At 36.6% G+C, this 26,207-nt stretch overlaps 1 long non-coding RNA gene across 3 annotated transcripts in view; it reads right to left on the bottom strand.

Annotated features, from left to right (window-relative positions):
- LOC123573936 (uncharacterized) overlaps nt 1-26,207 on the bottom strand; it is a 71,337-nt gene that overhangs the window by 21,367 nt on the left and 23,763 nt on the right. Inside the window, exon 3 of one of the 3 annotated variants that reach the window (XR_010587320.1) lies at nt 23,845-25,510. The exons of the other annotated variants lie outside the window; for them this stretch is intronic. This is a non-coding gene — a long non-coding RNA (uncharacterized lncRNA). Of the gene's footprint in view, nt 1-23,844; nt 25,511-26,207 lie in introns of those variants that run through there. 3 annotated transcript variants of the gene reach the window in all.

Below are 26,207 nucleotides of genomic sequence, written 5' to 3'. Positions count from 1 at the left end.
TGGGCAAGGGGGAGAGATGGTGAAGGCAATGAGATACTGTTCTTCCTATCCTCTCCAATGCATCCTTTCTTATTATTTTGCTAAAACTAGGTATTGTGATCTCTTAACTGGTTTTCTTAAGTCAAGTGAAGATATCTTCTCATGTGAATAGTTGTTCAAATTGATGTTTCTACAGGGGCACAATCACTAGAGAGTCCTGTTCTGCCATCCTCCAGTGAGCAGAGTCTCTAGTAAATTATGTCAGCGTATTTCAATCCATATCTGCACTATAATAGGTGTACGTTCAATCCATACCTGCACCTATAATAAGTGTACATTTACTGTTCACTTAAGTCATTCATTACTTATAGAAATAATGCAAACATCAGCATCCTGATGATTACTTTGCACTTTAGAGTGCTACAATATGCCAGTGACAATCTCTAAAGCAGGAGGTGATTATTTTACCATTTATATGGGTTTGAGGTAAATAGAAGAGTCAATACATTATAAAATGTGTGAATGCATGAAGAAATATTTTGGCATAAAAAGAGAAACTGTCTCTAATAAAAATGTTCAAAATTATGGAATTATTTGATTTAACATAAAATTAAACATAAACTCTGGAAGTATTAGTTATAGTGACATCAAATCATATGTTATGTAAATAGAATTAAAGGCAAAGTACTAACAGTGTAATCTGGCAAAATAAAGTGTTTTTTTTCCTAAGGCTTTACAGGAATATAAAAGTCTCTACCACTATCAATGATATTTTATATGTCAACAATAAAAAACAAATATTTTCCAAGCATTGTGAAACATTGTATTTATGAGTTAGGCATTGAATTCTTGACAGATATGTGACCATTTGAGACAGGAAATCATTGGGTCATTTTCTCATCTATAAAAAACAAGTAACTACTGCAACTGCTAACCAAGCTTTAGTGAATGTTATAGCTGGAACACTAATAATTTAAATGACTAAAATGATTGCAAATTTCAGCTGAATCACATTTTAATTGGCTACTTAAGAAATATATAAAACCAACCAGACGCATCATCATTCATAAAGAAATTTTAAAATATACATATAAGTTTCTTTCTTTGTCCAGAAAATCTTGAATTTGGCCATAGGATTTAATATCATATCACAAATGGATGTATGATGTTATCCTTTCTTTCTGTCAATGTTCTTATGATTATCTTTTTTGATCAGCTGTTATCACTTTGCTTTATCATCTGCTTTCCTATAGTTAATTTGTAGTTATTACAGTTGATGTTATTATTATTACTACTACTGTTGTTATGGAATGGGCTCTTATCATATGTTAGAAAGCTCACTATATGTTTCTTCAGAATGCACACAGCCTAGAACCAAACTATGTGTCTTTCTGATGCAGAGTTTAATTGCATAACCGTTCATCTGTGTTACCTCTGTTTAAAGTATGTATGTGTTCAAAGAGTAATTTACCTAATGTCTCCAGGAAAATATTATGTAGGAAGTAATATATAATATCTATAAAGATGAGAAAAGTAATACTATTATAGCTCCCTCCTCACTCTCCCCTGCCATCTTCACCCACACACAAAAAAATAGCTTTTATGTTATAGGACAATGCTCAGGGTAGAATGATAACTCCAAAGATAAGCCCAAGCAACTCATGGGGTTCACAAAACAAGCAAAACAAATGCAAAAGGCAGTTAACATTAGTCATTTGCAAAAGGATATACCTGCAATAAACTTTGCACTTTGAACATTCACAGGTTCCAACTAATAAAGGACCACCACTGAGGAAGTGAACATTTTAGCAAGACAGGGCCTGAGAACAATACACTGAGAAATACAAAAGTAGATAAAAAGACACTGGGAAATTCAGGTAAGGCAATAAGTCGACCAATACATAAGGAATGCATTACATATGAGAAAATTTTCTTGCTTTTGGAGCAATTCAAAAAAGAGAAAATGTCTTTAGATAAAAAATGCATAATTAGAGTAACAATGGAATATGCAATCATAAAAGTAATAATAAAAAATTTAAAAATAATGAAAACTGCACTGGTGGAGATGGGGTAGAAATGAAGAAGTGTAAACTCACAGATCTATAGAAGAAATATGAAACATTATAGCCTTCTTATAAAAGTCTGAAAAATATAAAAGCTAATGGAAATATATTTTATATCAATCAATATGATAAGTAATTGAACACATTCATAAATAATGGTTAATGCATACCATGGAATATTATGAAAACATTGTATAGTTGGAGCAAATAGGAAGTTGTCAATTGTGTTATCCATTTGGGTTCCCTGGACCACATCATAAAAAGAAGAATTGTCCTGGGCCACATGTAAAGTACACTAACACTAATGATAGCTGATGAGGTTGAAAAAAAAAAAAAAATCACACACAAAAAAATCCCACAATGTTTTAAGAAAGCTTATGAATTTGTGTTGGGCCATATTCAAACTGTCCTGGGCCACATATAGCTGGAGGCCCATGGGTTGAAAAAGCTTGTTATAAAGTGAGTAAAATTTACATAATGAAATCCCCTTAAAACAAGGGAGAACAATTTTCTAGTATATATGATTATATATTTGTTTATATATTATGAGTTGGGGAAAGTTTTGTGATACAATAGAAATTACTTAATAAATAGGAAGAGCTACTGGTGTCAGAAAGGAACAAGAAAACAGGACAGATGAGTTATGGTGAAATTAAAATAGGCATTCAAAACTAAACATAATTATGAACCAGTTAAGTTTCACAGCTTTAATACATCTTATTCTTAGCACAATCAGTAATTTGTGTTATCCCTAAAATTTCTCCTGAATTTCAGACTCATATACAAGTGTGCTTTTGACTTTCATTTATATGTTTAATAGTCATCTCACATTTGATATGTTTGTTGTTGTTGTTGTTGTTGTTGTTGTTGTTGTTGTTTTCTTGAGACGGAGTCTCGCTCTGTCGCCCGGGCTGGAGTGCAGTGGCCCGATCTCAGCTCACTGCAAGCTCCGCCTCCCGGGTTCACGCCATTCTCCTGCCTCAGCCTCCCGAGTAGCTGGGACTACAGGCGCCCGCCACCTCGCCCGGCTAGTTTTTTGTATTTTTTTTTTAGTAGAGACGGGTTTCACCGTGTTAGCCAGGATGGTCTCGATCTCCTGACCTCGTGATCCACCCTTCTCGGCCTCCCAAAGTGCTGGGATTACAGGCTTGAGCCACCGCGCCCAGCCCACATTTAATACGTTTTAAACAAAACTGTTGATTTTCCAGTACAACCCTATTCCTTTCCATCTTTTTCACATCAGGAAATTGCGACATCATTCTTCCAAATTGTATAGCTCCTCTCAGAAAGTCTTCCCTCCTCCACCCTGAATTTATGTACTGATTCTGGTTTCTTTCACTATCTTGTACAGACAATTATGCAGGTCCAAAATGCTGGTGATGTTTCACCTAGGCAATTGCAATATCTCCTGGCCTTTCTCCTGGCTGCCAGTCTTCACTTCTTGAGAGTCAATTCTCTAAACTAAGGCAGAGTAATCCTGCTAAAAATTAGTAATATGTTACTGTTCTGCTAAGTCCTTGCCGTGGCTTTCAATCTTACGTAGAGTAATGCCCATAGATTTGTCAACGCTTTGGAAGACCAGCTTACAGATTTCCTCTCTAACTTTTTTTTTTTTTTTTTTTTTTTTTTTTTTCCTGTGGAGAAGGAGTCTTGCTCTGTCGCCCAGGTTGGAGTGCAGTGGCGCAATGTCAGCTCGCTGCAACCTCCGCTTCCCGGGTTTAAGCAATTCTCCTGCCTCAGTTTCCGGAGTAGCTGGGATTACAGGCGCACGCCCCCACGCTCGGCTAATTTCTTCTGTATTTTAGTAGAGATGGGTTTCCTATGTTGCCCAGGCTGGTCTCAAACTCCTGAGCTCAGGCAATCCGCCCGCCTCGGCCTCCCAGAGTGGTAGGATTACAGGCGTGAGCCACTGCGCCCAGTCTCCAACCTCATTTCTTAAAGCACTCTTGCTTTCATTCATTTTGGCCCAGCCACTATGGCTTCATTGCAGCTAATGGAATTCATCAAGTATATTTATTCCCACACCAGGCCCTTAATGTTTGCTTATTCCGTTTAGTGTATTTTTCCTCCCAATGATCGTGTATTGCTACTTCACTCCCTTTAGATCTCTGCTCAAATTTAACTTTATCAAGGTGGATCTCCCTTGTGAATTACATAAAACCTTACCCCTTACAGACCTCATTATTCTCTCTACCCTGCATTATCCCCGTTTCACGTATACTTATACACAAACAAGATAGCAAAATAAATAGACTGATCAATTGATTGATCAATAGATGTCTAGTCTCCCCAGGCAAACTTTTCTCTCAACCACATGTATGAGGCTTTGTTTTTGGTAAAAAAATAAGCAAAATATTAGATTTTTTAAAATAAATATATTTAATGGTTAAAAATGTTTAATTTCTTATTTTTTTCTCAAACAGTCCTCCTTTTCTGGCTGCCTTATCTTTTTTCACAATGACTGTGAGTCTATAACTATCTCCTCTGACTCCCCAGTATATACACACACTCTCTTCATCATCTCACTCTCATGTTTGCAACATTCATTTTCTCTTTTCATTCTCACTGCCACCCCCTTAAGAGAACTATCTCTTGTTATCATTCTTCTAGATTTCATGGACTCCATGTATTTTCCTTTCTTGAACATATGTGTCACAATTTTCCTAATTTCACTTTGTAAAACCTAGTCAAATGTGTGACATGCAGCACTTTTTACCTTGCTTTTGCAGCAACTTGCTCTTTAGATACCCTAACTACATCTTCTACTTTCCAATTCTATTCTTTTTTCAGGAACTCAATTAAAATGTCAGTTATTATATTTTCCCCCTAGAATATTAGCTAAGATTGATCTGTTTTTTTAACTCACAGTATTTTAAACTTTTATCTTATTCAGTATGAGAAAACAAATATTTGCATATATCACAAAGCAGGTACATTTTTGAAAATATAAGCTATTGTATACGTTTATATTTCTAAAGGACTCATAATCTCAGCAAAAAGGAAAAGTCTATCTTTAGAGAGTGAAAAATCCTATGACAAAATTTAAGGTTAAAAGGCAAATTAAGTGAAAGATTGTCACAATACAATGAATGATGGATAATTTTACCTATTGAAGAATGAGAAATAGATAACAGTGCATTTAAAACTATAAAGAATGATGAGCATGCTAAAAATATATTGTTTATCCTTGATTAATATTATAGCTTCATTTCATCTATTTTTCTCTAGATAGATCCCAAAATTATCTATAAATTAAAAGGCATTATAGCACTAATGATTTTGTTGGTTTATGAGGATTTTTTTTAAATTATGTATTTGTAAACAATTTGTCCAGTGACTAGAAGGTCAGAGTTTCCAACAGTGAAGGTGCTTCATTGAAGTTATCATCCCCATCTGTGAGGAATACTTTTATCTAGAGCCAATGCGAAGTACTTTGCTCTGCTGAGACCACAGATTTTCTGTGTGTGTGTGTGTGTGTGTGTGTGTGTGTGTGTTGCATACGAACATTCTGCACGTGGCACTCTTAGTAGCATCCTGCCTTCTGCTGGGGAAGTTTGTAAAGATTTACATAAAAGTTTTATTTATATCTTTCCTTTTATTTAATTTGTATTTATGTACTTTGAGGCCAGCTTCTCTCAAGAGAAGTTAGATTTTATTGTGATAATCTCACAAAAGGGCATTACACTTCTACTTAACACATTTTGTAAATCTCTTGCTTCCTCAGTAGAAACTATATACAAAGATGTATATAGGAAACATAAACTCAGTAAATAGATTCATTAAACAACTTCAGCTTTCACAAAAGCAACCTGGCAGGTATTTCATGGAACAGCCCATGCTATGAACTTATCCTATTTCAGTAAAGCATTGTGTAGTGGATACGTAGGAATTTGTGCCCCTTCTAATATTTGTTATACTTTCCTCTACAATTGGAAGTAACTTCGGCTTAATTAAACTTCTTTTCTCTCCTTATGATTCAAATATATACACATATGACCCCACTGCATCTGCTCAACTATTTTCTCCTTTATTTCTCCTCTAAGATGACATGTATCTTAGTCCATTTTGTGCTGCTATAACGAAATATCTGAGACTGGGTAATTTATAAAGAACAGATATTTATTTCTCACAGTTCTGAAGGCTGAGAAGTTCACGATTAAGACCCCCACAGTTTCAATTGTCTGGTCAGGTTGTATCCTTTGAAAGAGCAGAACACTGTGTCCCCACAGGCAAAAGAGCTGAAGAGCAAGCTAGTCAAACTCTGCGTGCAGCGTCTTTTACATAGCTTTTGGTTTCATTAACAAGAAACTCTCCTGGCATAATCAATTCTTAAATGTCCCACCTCTTAATGCTAGCACATTGGCAACACTTGAATTTTGGAGGGGACACATTTAAACTATAGTCACATGTATATTTTAAACTGTTTAGATAAATTAGTTTATAATTCAAAGTAATTAAATATCTCACATAACACACGTGATAGCTACAAATAATATAATTTATTATTTATCAATTGAGATATTCAAGAGAAAAATGGTATGAAAACAAATACCAATTGTATGTACTAGAGACTGAATGAAATGCAAAAAATGAGAAGAAAAAATAAGAAAAGTAAAATAGTTTTACTCAAGAATACTATACTTATTCAAATAGACATTCACTTGTAAATGTACTAGAATAATATATATTCAAGGATCAATTAATATCTATGTAAAAGGCTTTAGAAAAAATTTAAAACCTCAGACAATAGAGACTCAAATCAAAATACTAACTCAAAATCTAGATAAACTGTGATCTATAAAGTTGATTACACACTAAAAAAAAAACCAAAGTATTAGTTAATCATGAAATATATGGTTACAAAACAGAAGGCAAGAATCCTTTATGAAAGAAAAGAAAAACTATTATACTTATAAACAGTTTTTAAAAAGCATATTGACCTTTTCACAGAATGTACCAAAACAAACATGGAGAGAGGAGTAGATTTAGAAAGTTATAATTTTAAGAACACTCTAAATTAAAGAATTAATGGATGCTGTTGCATTATTGCATACAAATCATTCAAATACCAAGAGAGAAAATGCACAAAAAAAGAAAACGATAGTAACCACATATAAAGAAACATATGGTATAAAAACAACAAATATAAACAACAAAAGTAAAATCAAAGAATTCATACATATGGTCTATGTGTGTGTGTGTGTGTGTATATATATATATGTATATATTTATAAAACAAAACATACAAAATTTTTACCACTGTCACTTCCATTGCTAATACTTAGGCCATACTCCATCAACTCTCATCAGGATTACTTGAAATAATTCAATAATTACTGAATAATTGAATATTTTAAATAACAGTGCTAGTTTGTATTTATCAAGTAGTTAATACATACATGCTACTTTCCAAATATTATCTCATCGAATCATCACAAACTCCCATAAACTACGATATTTTCCTATTTAACAAAAAAGGATATGGAGAGGTTGAACCAATAATCAACACTGACTCAATGCAGTAAATGCCAAGGACTGTCTTTCAGCAGCATCCATGTTTACAAGCGCAGCTTATATTGCCATACAGAAAAAGTCAGGAAAGAACAGAGCTTCATTTTCTTTTTTATCTGATAGTAAAATGTTAATATTTATAATCAATCTAAAAATAATAAATAGAAAATAAAATTTGATGCCTATCTTATTTATAAGTAAAGACATAAATATACTGGTGAGTCTTCTGGGTCCCTTCTTGCATTTGCTAAGGAGTTTCTCAATGAGTGTCCCATTGGTGCCTTCTACAGTGTGGCAGGTTCCTCCCAATCCTCATTGGTGTCATTCTGATACACACACTAATCCCACTAATCCTCTAAGACTGATTATTGCCTCTGATGTCACTCTCTCCCACTCCCTTACAGTCCATTCTCAACAGAGAAGGTGAGAATATTATGCAAAAGTGTGAGTTATTTTGCTGCTCAGAACTGCTTAACATATTATTAATTCACTCAGAATAAAAGTCAGCATCTTAGCAGTGTCTTGGGAAAAAAAAGGAAAAAAAAAAAACCCCTATAGGATTTGCTTTACACTCTCTAGTCTCATTTTCTAATACTTCTCATTCATTCTCTCTACTCCAACAGAGACTCCTCGCTCTTTATCCTTCACCCTGGCACCCTGCCACTTCATGGTTTTTGCGCTTTCTCAACTAATCCCCAAATAACTTATTCTAATGCTCAGACGTTATCCTTTCCCCTTGCTGTATCTTATCTCCTTTATATCTCTGCTTAAATGTTAATTTTCTGTGAAGTATCCCTAGGAATTCTCATCTCTTATTTGTGCACTTGGCCTCTCATATATATGTATATTGTACTGTTTGCCCACACCTTAAAGAGTGCTTACTACATAAATGGAGCTCAGTAAGTATTTGCTAAATAAATGGATGATTTTGTGCCTGTTTATCAAAGATTTTAGATACTTTGGTTATCTTCATCCTCATTAGCTCTTTCCAGTTATGTCATTTTCACTTTGACTTGGCCTTAATTCTGTCCATTATCTATCTGGTCCTCACTTATCTTCTGTACTGTGCAGACCTAAATTTTGCAAGAGGAGCACCTGGGCACTGGAGCTACCAAGAAGGAAAAGAATGTTGGATTAATTACTGCTTCTTAGAATAAAAATTTTAGATTTTTCTAGCATCTGTATGATTCCTTCCACCAGTTAAAGTGACTCTTCATTACTGCATAATGTTTTCTACCAGTATAAGATGAAGATTCCAGTAATGAACACTCCACAACATATAAAGTGCATTATGGATTTCATTTAGACAACCTTAATTTAAATTATTTTGGCTGCTGCCCACCAAATATAATTGAGTTACTTAAGCAGTCCCTTTACTGACAAAATGAAATGTTACATGTAGAATTTTTTGAACCATGTAGAAGATTTACTGATATTAGTCCCTTTCTTAATTTAGAAAATTAAACTGTGAATTAATTTTGCTTAATCTAATTTTCCTTGAGAGAGAGGGTATACTATTTTTTTTTTTTTACTATTCATTTGTTGATGCCTTTATTAAATGAACAAATAATTACTGAGCATCTATGTATGCCAAGCAGTGGAATTTCATAAGGTTGAAATTTGCCATGGGATTTCAGTTATAAAGATACAAATAGCCAATTAATTCTAACTAAATACCAGACACTGTAGGGAGAACTTGGTATAAAACTAAGAAGAGATAGAATATTAACTAATTTAACCCTAATTACATCCCCAAAATTCCAGTCTCTTACTGTTTCCTTTTACAAATGAGAAACGGTGAAATAAAGAAGATCGTTTGCTCAATGGCATATTGCTCCTATCTTGAAAGCTCAACTCAAGGGCATCTGAGACCATATGGCTCCAAAATCCCTGTTATAATAGACTAAAACCTACTATCTTGAACATGAATAAACTTAATTCCTACCATCAAAGACCTTACAGTATAACAGAAAAAATGAGCAGCTAAAATATTTAATACTATGGTATAAGTTGATATGCCTGCTGTAATAAAAGTTTGTATGGAAATTTAAAGAAACTCAGATTAAGAAGTAACTTTACAAATGGGTAACAGGTGTTAGCAGAGAAAGCTGAAGAGAAGCAGTGACCTAGATGTCTGAGAAATATTATTTAATAAGCAGGTCTAGCCCATTCTAGGAAATGAGAAAGAACAACTGTGATTAATTATTAGATAACTTTGTGAGGTCAATTCCAATTCTCTGGGAGTTGCATCTGTCTCTTTCTCCATGAAATTGCAACCTTATTACTCTAACGTTTGAATGCCTATTTTTAGAACATATAACTTTATAAACATGCAAAGACTGGAAGAGAAAGTATTCACATTCACAAAATGAATGCTATATTCACTGTTAATGTGTCTCATTTCCCTCCTTCTAAATACAAGTAGTACCTTTCAATTCCATATACAGTAAAAGATAATTGGGTACTTGGAAACAATATAACCAAAGATGAAAGCCATGAACATCCCAATCCCATTGTCAGTCTGTCGCATTAATAAAAGTGCAATCATCTTGCTTTATTTTAAATATGCCATGTGAGAAAAATTTTAAAAAGCAATCCAGCACCCCTGGTATGCACCATTGTTCTTTTTATTGCCAGGTTATTCTCGATGCAAAAATCACAGATGTTGACCAAAATTAAAGTAATAGTTCACTCTCATAAAAGCAGTGGTTTACAGATTGCTGAGATAATATGGTAGCTATGATCATGACCATCTGCTTTATGTCCAGCCATTAGTAATGTGACTTTTTTTATTTGATTAAAAACCTTACACAATCAGCTACTCAATAAGTTTCTGTGAAAACATTTTTACGTTAAATAAGATTGCACCTTATGTTTTCAACCTTGGATATTACCCTATATGGTTTCCATTAATCTCATGATAGCTAGAATTATGGAAATTTATTCTGTGCACCTCTCTCTTCCTGCTAGTCATGGTGCTAAAACACATGTATAGTTTGGTAGAGATAAAAAGTAATTAAAAATTCTCAATTTTTAATTTTTGTGATTGATGCAAACTAAGAGAAATAAACACCATAATGGATCTACTTCTTCCTTTCCCCAAATTCTAGACATATAGTTGTATCAGACTATACAAATACAAATTCTACAAATATGTTGAGTTCTCACTTTATGTCGGTGACTTTCTTTGTATTAGAAATGCAGGTGTAAAAGAAATACAAATCTCTGTTCTCATGGAGTTTCATAGGTAACAGAAAAATATACACAGAGTCAAACTACTCATGTAGTTATGAGTGCCATGAAGACAAAAACACAGTGATATGAGAGAAAGTGACAGCTGGGTTGATTTGGACAGATGGGTATGTTGCATTGTAGTTTTAAGGAAGCTATTCAAAGAAGGTAACATTTTAGCTAAGTTTCCTGTCTATAAGAACAACTTATTTTTTCTATTAGAATACATTCTAAATTTGTGCCATGAAACATGAGAGTCAACAAAACCAGACAAAACCAATGTCTGTTAATCTTTATAACACCATTTTGTTCTTACTATACTCAGCCACATTGGCCTTTTTTTCCGATGTTTTGAAAGTAGAGATATTACTTATGGATTGTATATGAAAGCAGAACAATTGTACATGCCTACATGTGAAAGATAAAGAAAAGAGAAGAAACACTGCTGACCTCTTAGGATTTGGGCTTGAGTAACTGGGATAACTTTAGAACCATTTACTGAGTTATGAAGGAAATATATCCGTGTCCTTTCCTTTTCTCTCTACTCCTCTCCATTCTTTTCCCTTTTTCCTCTTTCCCCTTTCCATTTTCCTCTGTCTTCCTTTCCATTTTTCTGTTTCTTTCCTCCTCTCTCTCCTGCTCTCTCTCATTATCTCCCTTTTTCCTTCCTTCCTCCCTCCCTCTCCTTCCCTCTTTCTCTCTTTCTCTCTCCCTTCCTTCCTTCCTTCCTTCCTTCCTTTCTTTCTTTCTTTCTTTCTTTCTTTCTTTCTTTCTTTCTTTCTTTCTTTCTTTCTTTCTTTCTTTCTTTCTTTCTTTCTTTCTCTTTCTTTCTTTCTTTCTTTCTTTCTTTCTTTCTCTCTCTCTCTCTCTCTCTCTCTCTCTCTCTCTCTCTCTTTCTTTCTTTCTTTCTTTCTTTCTTTCTTTCTTTCTTTCTTTCTTTCTTTCTTTCTTTCTTTCTTTCTGCCTCCCTCTCCCTTTGTCTCTCTTTATTTCTTCTTTCTTTCTCTTCAGGATATATTTGGATATATTTGCGTTTTAAATAATTGTAAATATTGGGGTGACACTTGAGCCTTCTCTCCTATTTCCCTTCACCACTGTGAGCTCTAAATCAGTGACAAATCACTTTAAACAAACATGGCTTTTCTGTTATTTACATCAATATTTCTCAACATTGTGCTTATGCAGATATATTTAAATCATGAGACAAAATAGAGAAATTGCAGAGGGAAGAAGATGTTTGTGACCCACATAACTAATAAACATTAAAAAGTTAGCACAAATAATAAGATTGGCAAAATAAGTTAATAGGCATGTCACAAAAGAGACTATCTAATGGCCAAGTGATCATATGAAAAGGTGTTTAATTTCGTTTATTAAGTAAATGCAAATTAAAGCTACAAGGAGAAATCAGTAAGCCACAGAATGTCTAAAATTAATTGATTGAAAATTGAAGTACTGGAAAGAAGGTAGAATAACAAAAACCTTTAATAACCCTCAGCCTGCTAGCAGGATTTTATATTATTGTATATATTTTGGAGAAATTGTTTGGCCATATTTATGACAGTGAAAGTACTTGCTCTCTGTGACCCAGCAATTCCACATGTAGAATATGTATCTGTGTTATTTTATTTTCCCATTGCTGATAAAGACATATCTGAGATTGGAAAATGTACAAAATAAAGAGGTTTATTGGACTTACAGTACCACATGGCTGAGGTGCTCTCACAATCATGGCAGAAGGCAAGGAGGAGCAAGTCACATCTTACATGGATGGCAGCAGGCAAAAGAAGAGCTTGTGCAGAAAAACTCCATTTTTAAAACCATCATATCTTGTGAGACCCATTCACTATCATGAGAACAGCATGACAAAGATCCACCTCCGTGATTCAGTCATCTCCCACCAGGTCCCTCTCACAATATGTGGGAATTATGGGAGCTACAAGATGAAACTTGGTTGAGGACACAGAACCATACCATATCATTCCATCCCTGGCTCCTCCCAAATCTCATATCTTCACATTTCAAAATCAAGCATGCCTTCTCAACAGTCCCCCAAAATCTTAACTCACTTCAGTATTAACTCAAAAGTCCACAGACCAAAATCTGATCCAAGACAAATCCCTTCCACCTATGAGCCTGTAAAATAAAGAGCAAGTTTGTTACTTCCTAGATACAATGGGGGTACAGGCATTGGGTAAATACAGCCATTTCAAATGGTAGAAATTGGAGAAAACAACAGGGCTACAGGTCCCATGCAAGTCCAAAATTCAGTTGGGCAGTCAAATTGTAAAGCTCCAAAATGATCTCCTGTGACTTCATGGTTCACATCCAGGTCATGCTGATACAAAAGGTAGGTACCCATAGTCTTGGACAGCTCTGCATCTGTGGCTTTTCAGGGTACACCCTCCTTCCCTGCTGCCTCCATGGGCTGGCATTGAGTGTCTGCAGCTTTTCCAGGTGCAAGGTGCAAGCTGTCAGTGGATATACCATACTGGGGTCTGTAGGACAGTGGCCCTCTTCTCCCAGCTCCACTAGGCAGTGCCCCAGCAGGGACTCTGTGTGGGGGACTCACCTCATATTTCCCTTCTCCACTGCCCTAGCAGTGGGGTCCACGAGGACCCCACCCCAACAGCAAACTTCTGCCTGGGCATCCAGGCATTTTCACACATCTTCTGAAATCTAGGCAGAGGTTTCTAAACCTCAATTCTTGACTTCTGTGCACTCACAAGCTCAGTGCCACATGGAAGCTCCCAAGGCTTGAGGCTTCCACCCTCTGAAGCTGAAATGGCTCCGTTGTCTGGAGTATATAACCTGGTTCTTTGTCTTGGTCGAGAAAAAATTCAGGACATGGATACACACAAAGAGTGTTTTTAGGAGTGGAAAGTTTAATAGATAAAGAAAAAGAGAGAGAAAGAAAAGCTTCCTCATGCTGAGGAAGTGGGTCGCTCAAGAGATGGTTTCTAGTTTGTGGTGGGATGTCATTGATTTTGTATGGAAGCTTGAGGAGACCTTATGATATACGTAGGGTCCAGAGGATTTGTTTGACCAGGTGTGCCATTTATATAGCCCACAAAAAGACTGGCCCTCCACCCTAGTCTTTTATTATGCAAATGTGGCCTCTAGCTGTTGGTTTCCATAATGATTACACACGTGGTTTTACTTGCATGATACTAGCACACAGGTGGTGACAAGGTAAAGAGAGCAGGATGCAGCATATTGAATTTACCTGGTTTCCAGGTACAGCTGCCAACATTTACATATAAAAGCTTCTAGTTTGCATATCTATGCCTGACTCTTCAGGCTGCTTTCTGTTAGAGATGAAATGATTTAGGGCTTCTTGTTATTAAAGGAAAATTCCACCAAGAACTCTTTTACCCTTTCTAGCTGCCTACAAATAATTTCTTAATAACTCCTGTATTATTTCCCCCCTCAGGAGACATAACACTAATTGCTGTCAGAGGGTGTTGGACAACAATTCTTTCTAGCTACTTCCTGCTGAAAAGGGGCATCTTGTTGGGGGGACAGCAGTTGGGGCTTCTCCTGAGGTTGATCTAAGGGTTCTTGGAAAAATGGCATGTTTATGTGTGGCTCTGTTTGCAGCACCATTTGGAGTTTGATTGCTTCTAAGTGAAAAGAGATAAATTTTATAAAAACGTTTAAAATATATAATTAGAATATGGGTATTAAGATTACCACGGTTAGTGGAGGTCCTATAGACTCCAGCTACGACAGTAGAGTTTGATATCTATTAGTTACACCAACGGATTATAATACCGGTTTGTCTCCACTAGACGGCGCTGTACATTACCAGAATTTTTAATATAAAAGTAACATACTCCTTTCCACTTTGCTTTGGCAGCAGTGAATAATTTTAGGTTTAGGCCATTTTCATAACTTGTGATATGATTGAGAAAAATATTATTTAGTGGCTAAAATAACTTTAGTGTTAGTCTTGGGAATTTCTTTCCTTTAATTGTTATTTTATGACTTCCTCAGCCCTCTTGCAACATACTTAAACTTTCTGACTTGTCCAAAACATCCGCCCTTTAAACAACCAGTCATTTCTTTTTAGGACAAGAATTTAACATACAAGATCCTTTCTTATCCTTTCCTATATAAAATATCTTTCTTTATAACCTTCTTTATATAGCTTGGGTTCTGACCCTGGTAACCTCCACATCTGGGTGCAGTTTAATCTCCAGTGGTCTCCACCACAGGCTGGACAGGGTCAAGGTGGCTTCCTCTTGCTGTTTCGTCACTCTTTCTAAAATGCCCTGGCTTGGCACACTGATAGTGACCAGTGGATATGCTTCAGGGATCCTGGACTTTGCAAGCCTTTAAAGCAGCTACTAGAGACTTTGTCCTTCTCCTGAGCTTTCTCTCTTTCTTTTGTGCCTCCTCCTGGTCCCCATTATAAAAGACCGAAGTGTCCACTTTCAGGAGGTTCTGTAAGGTACTATATGGTCCTACAACTTGCTTCTGTAGTTTCCTTCTAATATCAGGAGCTACCTGTGTAATAAATGGATCCTTTAGAATGACCTGTCCCTTATCAGGGGATAAGGAGTAGTGCTCTATTAGTGCCACTCTCAATCTTTCCCTAAAGGCTGCAGGATTCTTTTCTGGCTTTTTGTCTATTATAGACAGTTTAGAGAAATTACAAGGTCTGACTTTAGTTATTCATAGGTCCTTTAGAATGTATATTAAAAAGTGCTTCCTTTTCTATTCATCTGCAGAGCTATTGGGATCCCAGTCAGGTTTGTCAAGAGGAAGTACTTCCCCTCGTATTGGGAATGGTGTTTTTGCTATTTCTCCTTTATTCCCTTTTGATGTATTATAGGTGATATTGCTCATCTCTGAAAGTATCTGCTGCCTGCAGAGTTGCCTGCTTTTCAGATACTGTTAGGGTTTGGTTTAGCAGCAGCATAATGTCCTTCCATGTGAGGTGAAACACCTGAGTTAAATTCTGGAAAGCTTCTATATGCCTATTGGGGTTGCCAGAAAATTGACCTAAGTCTTCCTTTATTTGCCTAAAGTCCTGTAATGAGAAGGGAACTTTAGGTGGCCCCAAATAAGAGGAATTCTTAAATATTTCCCCTGGAAATTGCTTTTCTAATTCTGGGGGAATCATTCTCTATAGCCCTGTCTGATAATGCTTGTTTAAAAAGCTGGGTTGATTTTACAACGCTTGCAAAGATTTAGTAAAAATACCATGCCCTTAAGGAAAAAAAAAAAAAAAAAAAAAAAATTGGCTGCTTTTATCTTCAAAGTCCTAAGGTTAAAAAACTTCCAGTGTTTCAGAGTGCACTCCAGAGGGGTACAAGCTGAAAATTGTCTGTTACCCATCAGAAAAAGAAGTAAGAATAAAAGCATCCTTTTAGTCTCCCCTTCTTTCACCACGACCCAGGATGGAGGGGAAGAGAGTGGGAGCGTCCCCTCTTTCTCTTTGGTTCCTGGGTCCTGCCACCATGTTAAATGTACCTCCCATGGTTGTAGGCATGGTCCTCTAAGTCATGGAGCCCTCTGAACTAAGTGATAAGATTAACCACGTTTTACCCGCCCAGCCTTGGTATATTTGCCTGTGTGATCTGCCTGGCTCCCCAAAAAATGGATCTCCAAAAAAACTGTCCTCTTTAGGCAAGGCTTCTTTAATGGAGGCAACGTGCTAAACTGTCTGCTATTATGGCCCAGGTAAAACATTTACCCTTAAAAAATGGTTCCGGTTAACTTCTGAACTTATAACAAACACCCTACCTAATTAAGTACTGTTCTAATTGGAGACAGAATAGGTACCTTAAATGAACGTAGAGACCCAGTGGTGATTTTTCCTGCTTTTGGGACAGTTTTGGCACTAAAATTTGACTGCAGAGGACATTTTACTCCTAATTGTTGAAGGCAGAGCTTTCCTGTTCATAGATGGGGCTTTTCTAGCAGGGCAAAAAGAGGGGAATTGGGAAGCTGCAGTGCTACGGTCAAGGACCCGCAATGCACCACATGAAGAGGATTTCTATGTCCACTAGGTGGCGCTGTTGGGTTAGAAATGCCATGAGCTCACCAGGGAAATGATTGAGAGCGCGACACTCACTCATTATAGCATTTCCTGATCTTTCCTAACAGAACTGTTTCCCTGAACTGTAAAATTTCCTACACATTGTACACACAGAGACATAGCAACTGCAGATACAAAATAAAGAAACATTTTGCAACAGGATAGCTGGAGACCAATTACCAGCCCCCAATGGGCTGTCAGAGGCTGGGTTCAGTCCAGAAGCCTTTGAATAATGCCAGGGTGAGCCCTGCCCAGAAGTCCCCAGTTGCCCCAGGACTTCTCCCAGCCTCGCATGATGGCTAGGAACTCCATGAAAGGTAAACAGATTTGAAGAGAGTCTTGAGTTTAAAGGTCAGATTTGAGGTTTGCTCCATACGCAACAGTCTGATGTTTCTATCTTCTGTTCTGATCCCAATCCCTGATAAGCACCCAAGTGAAATGGCTCTGTTGTCTGGGGTATATATACCCTGGTTCTTTGTGTTGGTTGAGAAAGAATTCAGGATATGGACACACACAAGGAGTGAGTTTAAGAGTAGTAAATTTAATAGACAAAGAAGAAGAGAGACAGAAAATGCCTCCTCATGTTGAGAAAGCAGGTTGCCCAAGAGAGGATTTCCAGTTTGCAGTGGGAGGCAATCAATTTTGTACAGTGGCTTGAGGTGGCGGTTGATTTACATAGGGTCCCGGGGATTGGTTTGACCAGGTATGCCATTTACATAGCCCATGAAATGACTGGTCCTCCCACCCTAGCCTTTATTATGCAAATGTGACCTCTTCCTGGTGGTCACCATGATGCCTGCACACATGGTTTTACCAGGCAGCTGCCATGATACCTGTACATGTGGTGACAAGGTAAAGAGAGCAAGAACTACCGTATTGAATGTACCTGGTTTCCGGGTACAGATGCCGACATTTACATATATAAGCTTCTAGTTTGCATATCTATGCCTTACTCTTCCCACTGCTTTCTGTTAGAGAAGAAATGGTTTGAGACTGCTTTTTATTAGAGGGAAATTCCACTGAAAACTCTTTTACCTTTTCTGGCTGTCTGAAAATAATTTCTTAATAACTTCTGTATTAAAGCCATAGCATGAGCTCTATGTTGGCCCCTTTCAGACACCACTGGAGCAGCCAGGATGCAGGGCTCCAAGTCCCTTGGCTACACACAGCACAGGGACCCTAGGCCTGGCCCACAAAACCACTTTTTCACAGGACTCCAGGCCTGTGATTGGAGGGGCTGCCGTGAAGGTCTCTGACATAGCCTGGAGGCATTTTCCCCATGATCTTGGGGATTAACATTAGGCTACTTGATACTTATGCAAATTCCTGCAGCTGGCTTGAATTTCTCCTCATAAAAGGGATTTTTCATTTCTACTGCATAAGCAGGCTGCAAATTTTCTCAACTTTTATGCTGTTTCCCTTTTAAAACAGAATGCCCTTAACAGCACCCAAGTCACCTCTTGAATGCTTTGCTGCTTAGAATTTTTATTCCACCAGGTACTCTAAATCATCTCTCTCAAGTTCAAAGTTCCACAAATCTCTAGGTCAGGGGCAAAATGCTGCCAGTGTCTTTGCTAAAACATAGCAAGAGTCACATTTACACCAGTTCCCAACAAGTTCCTCATCTCCTTTTAAGACCACCACAGCCTGGACCTTATTGTTTATGTTAATATCAGCATTTTTGTCAAAGCCATTCAACAAGTCTCTAGGATGTTTCAAACTATCCCACATTTTCCTGTTTTCTTCTGAGCCCTCTAAACTGCTCCAAACTTTGCCTATTATCCAGTTCCAAAGTTGCTTCCAGATTTTTGGGTATCTTTTCAGAAATGTCACACTCTACTGGTACCAATTCACTGAATTATTCTGTTTTCACGCTGATGATAAAGACATACCTGAGACTGGGAAACTTACAAAAGAAACAGGTTTATTGGACTTGCAGTTCCACATAGCTTGGGAGGCCTCACAATCATGGTGGAAGGCAAAAGGAGCAAGTCACATCTTATGTGTATGGCAGCAGGCAAAAGGAAAGCAGAGACACTCCTGTTTTTAAAACCATCAGATCTCATAAGTACCATTCACTATCATGAGAACAGCCTGGGAAACACCACCCCCATGATTTGATTATCTCCCACCAGGTCCTTCCCACAGCACCTGGGAATTATGGGAGCAACAAGATGAGATTTTGGGGCAGACACAGAGCCAAACCATTTCAGTATCCAATGTGAATGCATGCACAAGTGAAACAGAAAATATGTAGAAGTATGTACTTAATAACATGATTACCAGTACCCTAAAATTGCAAACCACCTGTATGTCTATTTATTATTAAAGAAATGATAATTTACTAACATAAAGATGTGTTTTATAGCAATATAAATAAACTACAGGTATGCACAACATGGAAAAAACCCACACACTTAAAAACAGAATCCAAATAACAAAATGAGATTTACTGTGAAAGACAGGGGCCAGCTACTATATTTGAAAAAGAGTTTGGCTTGAACCTGCATTTTAATTGAGCTTAATAACCTAACCATAACTATAGCTGCACCAAGATAATATTTGACCTGAGCAATCTATCTTGAGCTGGAGGTTAATTGTTTCCTTGATCCATAAAATACAATGTGAACTGAAAGATTCAATTTTAAAATGAACATATTAAATGGATGACCAGTACGCATAGGTTCAGATGACATACACTGCTTCAGATTTCCCTGATACCTTTTTCTACTCAGATTAGCTTTCTAGTGCTGCCTAAGAAAACACTGCAGACTGGGTGCCTTGTATCAGGTACATTTATTTTGCTATAGAACTGAAGACCGGGAAGTCTGAGATCAACATATCCACAAATTTTCTGATGTTTCTTTCCTTGGCTTGTAGATAGCCACATTCTCCCTGTGTCCTCACATGGTCCTGGGCCCGTGCCTGTGCGTCCCTGGTATCTCTTTGTGTTTCCTAAGTTCCTTTTCTTATAAAGGCACCAGTCAGACTGGATTCTACTCTAATGACTCCATTTTAACTTAATTTCCTCTTTAAAGGCTGAATTTAAATACAGTCACCTTCTGAGGCTTTGGGGATTAGAGTTTCAACCTATGAGTTGTAGAGGACACAATTCAGTCCATAACACTGCTGCTTTTTCACCTCACCTTAAAAAAATATTGTATGCCCCCATGGAATATTATCTATGGTTATAGAAAGAAAAGACAAATCCACATGGCCTGATTTCCTGATTACGCGGCATGATGTGTTATTTATATTCAGTCATTCCTGTGTAAAGACCCATAGTTTGGCTTGTAGTTTACAGATCTGGAGTAACAAAATTGAAAAGTTGGGGACAAAGTATGAAGATACTTTTTTTTCTTTGATGTCCACATGAATATTTATATCTCTGTGGAAGGAGATCTAAATAACAAGGAGGATGTGAAGACCCATCTTGTAAATGCCAGTTAGCCCCTTTCCTCTGTTCAAAGGGTCTCTGTGCCAAGTACTCATGATGGCAATGATCAAGATCAAAGCTGGGCTCAGCAATATGAACATTCACTCACCCACTCTGATCCTATTGTCATCACAGCTGAATGCCTGCTGCTGCTGAGGTTGACACATAACTCCAGATGTGGCACCATTCTGTGGATGTGGTGGGGTAAATGGCAATCAGACAGCTCTCAGTAGCAGAATAATTACACTAAACACCTTTCATCATGGACAGTCAATGCTTTCTCAACATTGGAGTAGACATATTGAGGGAATAGATGTGCATTATTTGGCTATACTGCTGTGGCCAGCACCAACATTCATAGACCTGCATAATATTTCACCTTTACCAGCTTTATTCCACAAATTATCTCTTCTTTCTAGACAACCAATTCTGCACTATAGTCATGAATTCATGCCTAAAGAAATAATTAATCCTAGGGTCAGCTGGTTTGATAGAGCAGTGAAATGCCTGACTGAAGAGTCAATTACCACATCAACTGGGAAATAACACCCTGAAAACTTGGCCAGTTATCTCAGAAAATGACTTCAGTAATTACTTTAAACCAGAAGCCAGCTTATGGTACCGATTTTGTCACAGGATGACAACAATGAATGCAACTAGCAATATTTTGATCACCATGAGCAAAATAGCCCCTTGGAGACATTTCTTTTTGTGCCATGATTTGGGGCTCACTTGATTGAGAGTCACCAGTGGCCAAAGAAATGCTTCCAATAGGAAACATAGTAACAGCTTCATTAAATCTCAAATTGAGACTGGACTGTGTATATTTGGCCTCCTATTGCTGGTTGAATGAGCAGAGATGATGAGTGACACTGACCAGGGAATTCTAATTACCAGTGGTAAAGTAGATTGCTGCTGGACATTACAGAAACAGAGAATATCATTTGAAACCTTGAGACTTAATTGGGGTGCCTACTTTTCTTGCTCAATAATCCTGACCAATGGATAACTGTGGCAATAAAGACCAAATCATCAGGGACTAAACTCCTGCAGAGATAAAGGTATGAGTCACTCTACAAGCTAAAAAGTCATGTTAGGTAAAATGCTAGTAGAATATAAAGGGAATATGAAAATAGTATCAGTTGAAGGAAGCAACAATAATTGCCAATTTAAGCTAATAAGCAATTGCAGAACTGAGGACAGTAGAAGCGGCTATGATATTAATTGCACTGACCTATATCTGTCTGCTATATTAAGAGTATAGTGGTAGGTAACATTTTAATTTGCATGTGGATATATGACTATATTACCATGATATCAGAATAATTTAGTAGCCCACAGGCCTTTTTATGTCCCCTTTTACACAGTTTTTTAACTGAAGAGAGAACAATGGTAGATGTTATGGTGCAAAACAGGATTAGGTAACTTCCATTAATCTACCTTCACTTTTGTTCCCAAGGCTGACATATCTTGACTAAATCAAAAGACTCCCTTTTTTTTCTTCCCTGGTGACTGATGGCCAAAGTGGAATACCAACAGGACAAGGAAGGGAGGAAGGTGAATGAAGTTGGTATGTTTGTTTCAGCTCCCTCTTTGAAGGCTTATTGCACTCTGGTGCTGGGCTTTGATAAAAATTCACAGCTTACATATTGTTTCACATGACTGATTTGGATATTAAGAATAAAATACAATATCAATAAACATGTCAAAAATAACTAGTTATATACTAATATTACCACATAGCCACCCAGTACCTCAAACCTCATAAAAATCTTTCAGTTTTCTCCAAGGTATAAGTTACTTTTACTTGGCACCTAAAATTAGTTCTATATATTGATGGACAGAATGAGTAACCAAAAGACTATTGCTGTACAAAAGAATCAAGCAAAGAAAATAGTGTCATTTTAGAGGAGAGAAACTTAGCAACTAATGGCACTTTGCCAACCAAGAAGCAGATGTTTAACTATAACTGTCAACAAAATATGAATAGAAAAAAATAGCATCATGTTATGATCGTTTTAGTTTAGAAAGTACAAAATCAGAACCCTAGCATAAGCACCAACACAAAAAGCAAAGGTGTAGTGAAATCAGTCACTGGTTTTTTGATTTGTTGATGATCCCTTTTTAAACTCAAAGACTATTATGATAAGGGCAAATCAAATGTCAATGAATTTGATGGTTCCTAAGATTTTTGGAAAGTTCAGAATAAAACTTCTGGAAAGAAATTAGACAAAAGTTCACTCTGGTGGCTAGACTATATTAACACTTGGAACAAATGTGGACTTTTAGTGAAAGCAATCTAAGAGCCAGGTTACCGGTTTATATATCTGAACAAGAAACACTGATTTAGAAAGATGTGCTTATGAAAAGGGTCTTTCACCAGAAAATGAGCATCTTTCACCAGTGAATTTGCTTAATAATATGGAAAAACTTGATATTCTTTTACATGAAAAATGTCAGTCCACAGGCTCTCTAATCATTATTTACAGATTATTTGGTGGGTAAATATATAAACCTCTTTCTCCTTGTTTAAATAGCATGCTTTCCTTATGCTTCCATGGATATTGAACAGTAACTACAAAATTATTATTCCTCAAAAGGCTAAATTTTATATTTGACTATGTACCCATGCCAAATTCACAACAGAAGTCTTATAAGTATAGTTCACTTAGCTTTGTATTGGTATGTAATGGCACTTCATTTGTTAGTATATATATATATTTTTTATTTTGGGGGTCATTTCTAAAAAGAAATAAAAATAAAATGAATTTAGGTGTGGAAATTTGTGTCCCACAGCAAAACTAGCATTTTATGTGATAACTTCTGAGAAAAGAAAATCAAAGAATCAGTATACTTTAATGTTTATTACACATTACAAATTCACAGGTACGATTGCATGCTGTTCTTTCCAACAATAATCAGAGTTATACTTACAGTATAGTCCCTAACAGATGGTGAAACAGGTAATGTTATCCTCCTAAGGCTAAAAATTAGATTTTAAAATGTATACAAGTAAATTTCTAAAAGAAATAAAAACTGGCAAGTCTGTCTTTGTACATAAACATTTATTTGAGTTTAAATTATCCAGTTTAAATGGTAGTGCAAGTTTATTGTAAAACACCGTTAGTGATTTTAATGTTTATGTAGGTGTGTACTTAAAGTCTTAAGGAAATTTGTTTCCATTCTTTTTAAAAAGTAAGAAAACTAACAAAGAAACTATGCTCTTAAATTTGACATGTGGGCAAGGAATGATGTCTAAGGAACAATCCACCCATTAACCATAGAATGTACATTCTTCTTATCTGCATAGGGAACATATTCCACATGCTTGGCCATAAAAGATCTCAATAAATATAAAAAAAATTAAAGTCACAGTTTGCCAGTATTTTATTGAGGGTTTTCACATTGGTGTTCATCAGGAATATTGACCTGAAATTTTATTTTTTTGTCATATCTTTGCCAGATTTTGGTATCAGGATGATGCTGGCCTCATGAAATGAGTTAGGGAGCAGTCCCTTTTTTCTGTTGTTTGGAATAGTTTCTGAGGGGATAGTACCAGCTCCTGTTTGCACCTCTGGTAGAATTCAGCTGTGAGTCCATCTGGTCCTGGGTTTTTTTTTGGTTGGTAGGGTATTAATTGCTGCCTCAATTTCAGAACTTATTATTGGTCTATTCAGGGATTCAACTTCTTCCTGGCTTAGTCTTAGGAGGGTGTATGTGTCCAGGGATTTATCCACTTCTTCTAATTTTCTAGTTTGTTTGCATAGAGATGTTTATAGTATTCTTTGATGGTAATTACTATTTCTGTGGGATCAGTGGTGATCTCCCCTTTTCATTTATTATTGTGTCTATTTGATCCTTCTCTCTTTTCTTCTTTATTAGTCTGGCTAGCAGTCTATTTTTGCTCCTGGATTCATTGATTTTTTTTTGAAGGGTTTTTCATGTCTCTATCTGGTTCAGTTCTGCTCTGATCTTAGTTATTTCTTGTCTTCTGCTAGCTTTTGAATTTGTTTGCTCTTGCTTCTCCAGTTCTTTTAATTGTGATATTAGGGTGTCGATTTTAGATCTTTCCTGCTTTCTCCTGTGGACATTTAGTACTATAAATTTCCCTCTAAACACTGTTTTAGCTGTGTCCCAGAGATTCTGATACATTGTGTCTTTTTTCTCATTGGTTTCATGTAACTGATTTATTTCTGCCTCAATTTTCTTATTTACCCAGTAGTCATTTGGGAGCAGATTGTTCAGTTTCCATGTAGTTGTGCAGTCTTGAGTGATTTTCTTAATCCTGAGTTCTAATTTGATTGCACTGTGGTCTGAGAAACTGCTTGTTATGATTTCCATTCTTTTGCATTTGCTGAGGAGTGTTTTACTTCAAATTATGTGGTCAATTTTAAAATAAGCATGATGTGGTGCTGAGAAGAATGTATATTCTGTTGATTTGGGGTGGAGAGTTATGTAGATATCTATTAGGTTCACTTGATGCAGAGCTGAGTTCAAGTCTTGAATATCCTTGTAAATTTTTTGTCTCAATCTGTCTAATATTAACAGTGGGGTGATAAGGTCTCCCACTATTATTTTGTGGGAGTCCAAATCTCTTTGTAGGTCTCTAAGAACTTGCTTTATGAATCTAGGTTCTCCTGTATTGGCTGCATATATATTTAGGATAGTTAACTCTTCTTGTTGCATTGATCCCTTTACCGTTATGTAATGCCCTTCTTTGTCTTTTTTGATCTTTGCTGGTTTAAAGTCTGTTTTATCAGAGACAAGGATTGCAACCCCTGCAATTTTTTTGCTTTCCATTTGCTTGGTAAGTAGCCCTTCATCCCTTTATTTTGAGCCTATGTGTGTCTTTGCATGTGACAGGGGTCTCCTGAATACAGCACACTGAGGGGTCTTGACTCTTTATCCAATTTGCCAATCTGTGTCTTTTAATTGGGGCATTTAGCCCATTTACATTGAAGGTTAATATTGTTCTATGTCAATTTGATCCTGTCATTATGGTGCTAGCTGGTTATTTTGTCTGTTAGTTGATGCAGTTTCTTCATAGTGTCTATGGTCTTTACAATTTGTTATGTATTTTGCAGTGACTGGTACCGGTTTTTCCTTTCCATATTTAGTGCTTCCTTCAGGAGCTCTTGTAAGGCAGGTCGTGGTTGTGACAATATCTCTCAACATTTGCTTGTCTGTAAAGGATCCAGCAGCACATCAAAAAGCTTATCCATCATGATCAAGTTGGCTTCATCCCTGGGATGCAAGGGTGGTTCAATATATGCAAATCAATAGAGTAATCCATCACATAAACAGAATCAATGACGAAAACCACATGATTATCTCAATAGATGCAGAAAAGGCCTTCAATAAAATTCAACACCACTTCATGCTAAAAACTTTCAATAATCTAGCTAGGTATGGATGGAACATATCTCAAAATAGTAAGAGTTATTTATGACAAACCCACAGCCAATATCATACTGAATGGGCAAAAGCTGGAAGCATTCCCTTTGAAAACTGGCACAAGACAAGGATACCCTCTCTCACTTCTCCTATTCATTCAACATAGTATTGGAAGTTCTAGCCAGGGCAATAAGGCAAGAGAAAGAAATAAAGGATATTCAGATAGTAAGAGAGGAAGTCAAATTGTGTCTGTTTGCAGATGACATGATTGTATATTTAGAAAATCCCATCATCTCAGCCCCAAATCTCCTTAACCTGATAAGCAACTTCAACAAATTCTCGGGATACAAAATCAATGTGCAAAAATCACAAGCATTTCTATACACCAAAAATAGACAAACAGAGAGCCAAATCATGAGTGAACTCCCATTCATAATTGCTGCAAAGATAATAAAATACCTAGGAATACAAATTACAAGAGATGTAAAGGACCTATTCAAGGAGAACTACAAGCCACTGCCCAAGGAAATAAGAGAAGACATAAACA

This window comes from Macaca fascicularis, chromosome 6, assembly GCF_037993035.2.
Source record: "Macaca fascicularis isolate 582-1 chromosome 6, T2T-MFA8v1.1".
Taxonomy (NCBI): domain Eukaryota; kingdom Metazoa; phylum Chordata; class Mammalia; order Primates; family Cercopithecidae; genus Macaca; species Macaca fascicularis.
The sequence above is the reverse complement of the archived record's forward strand: the minus strand, read 5'-3'. Positions and strand labels throughout refer to the sequence as shown.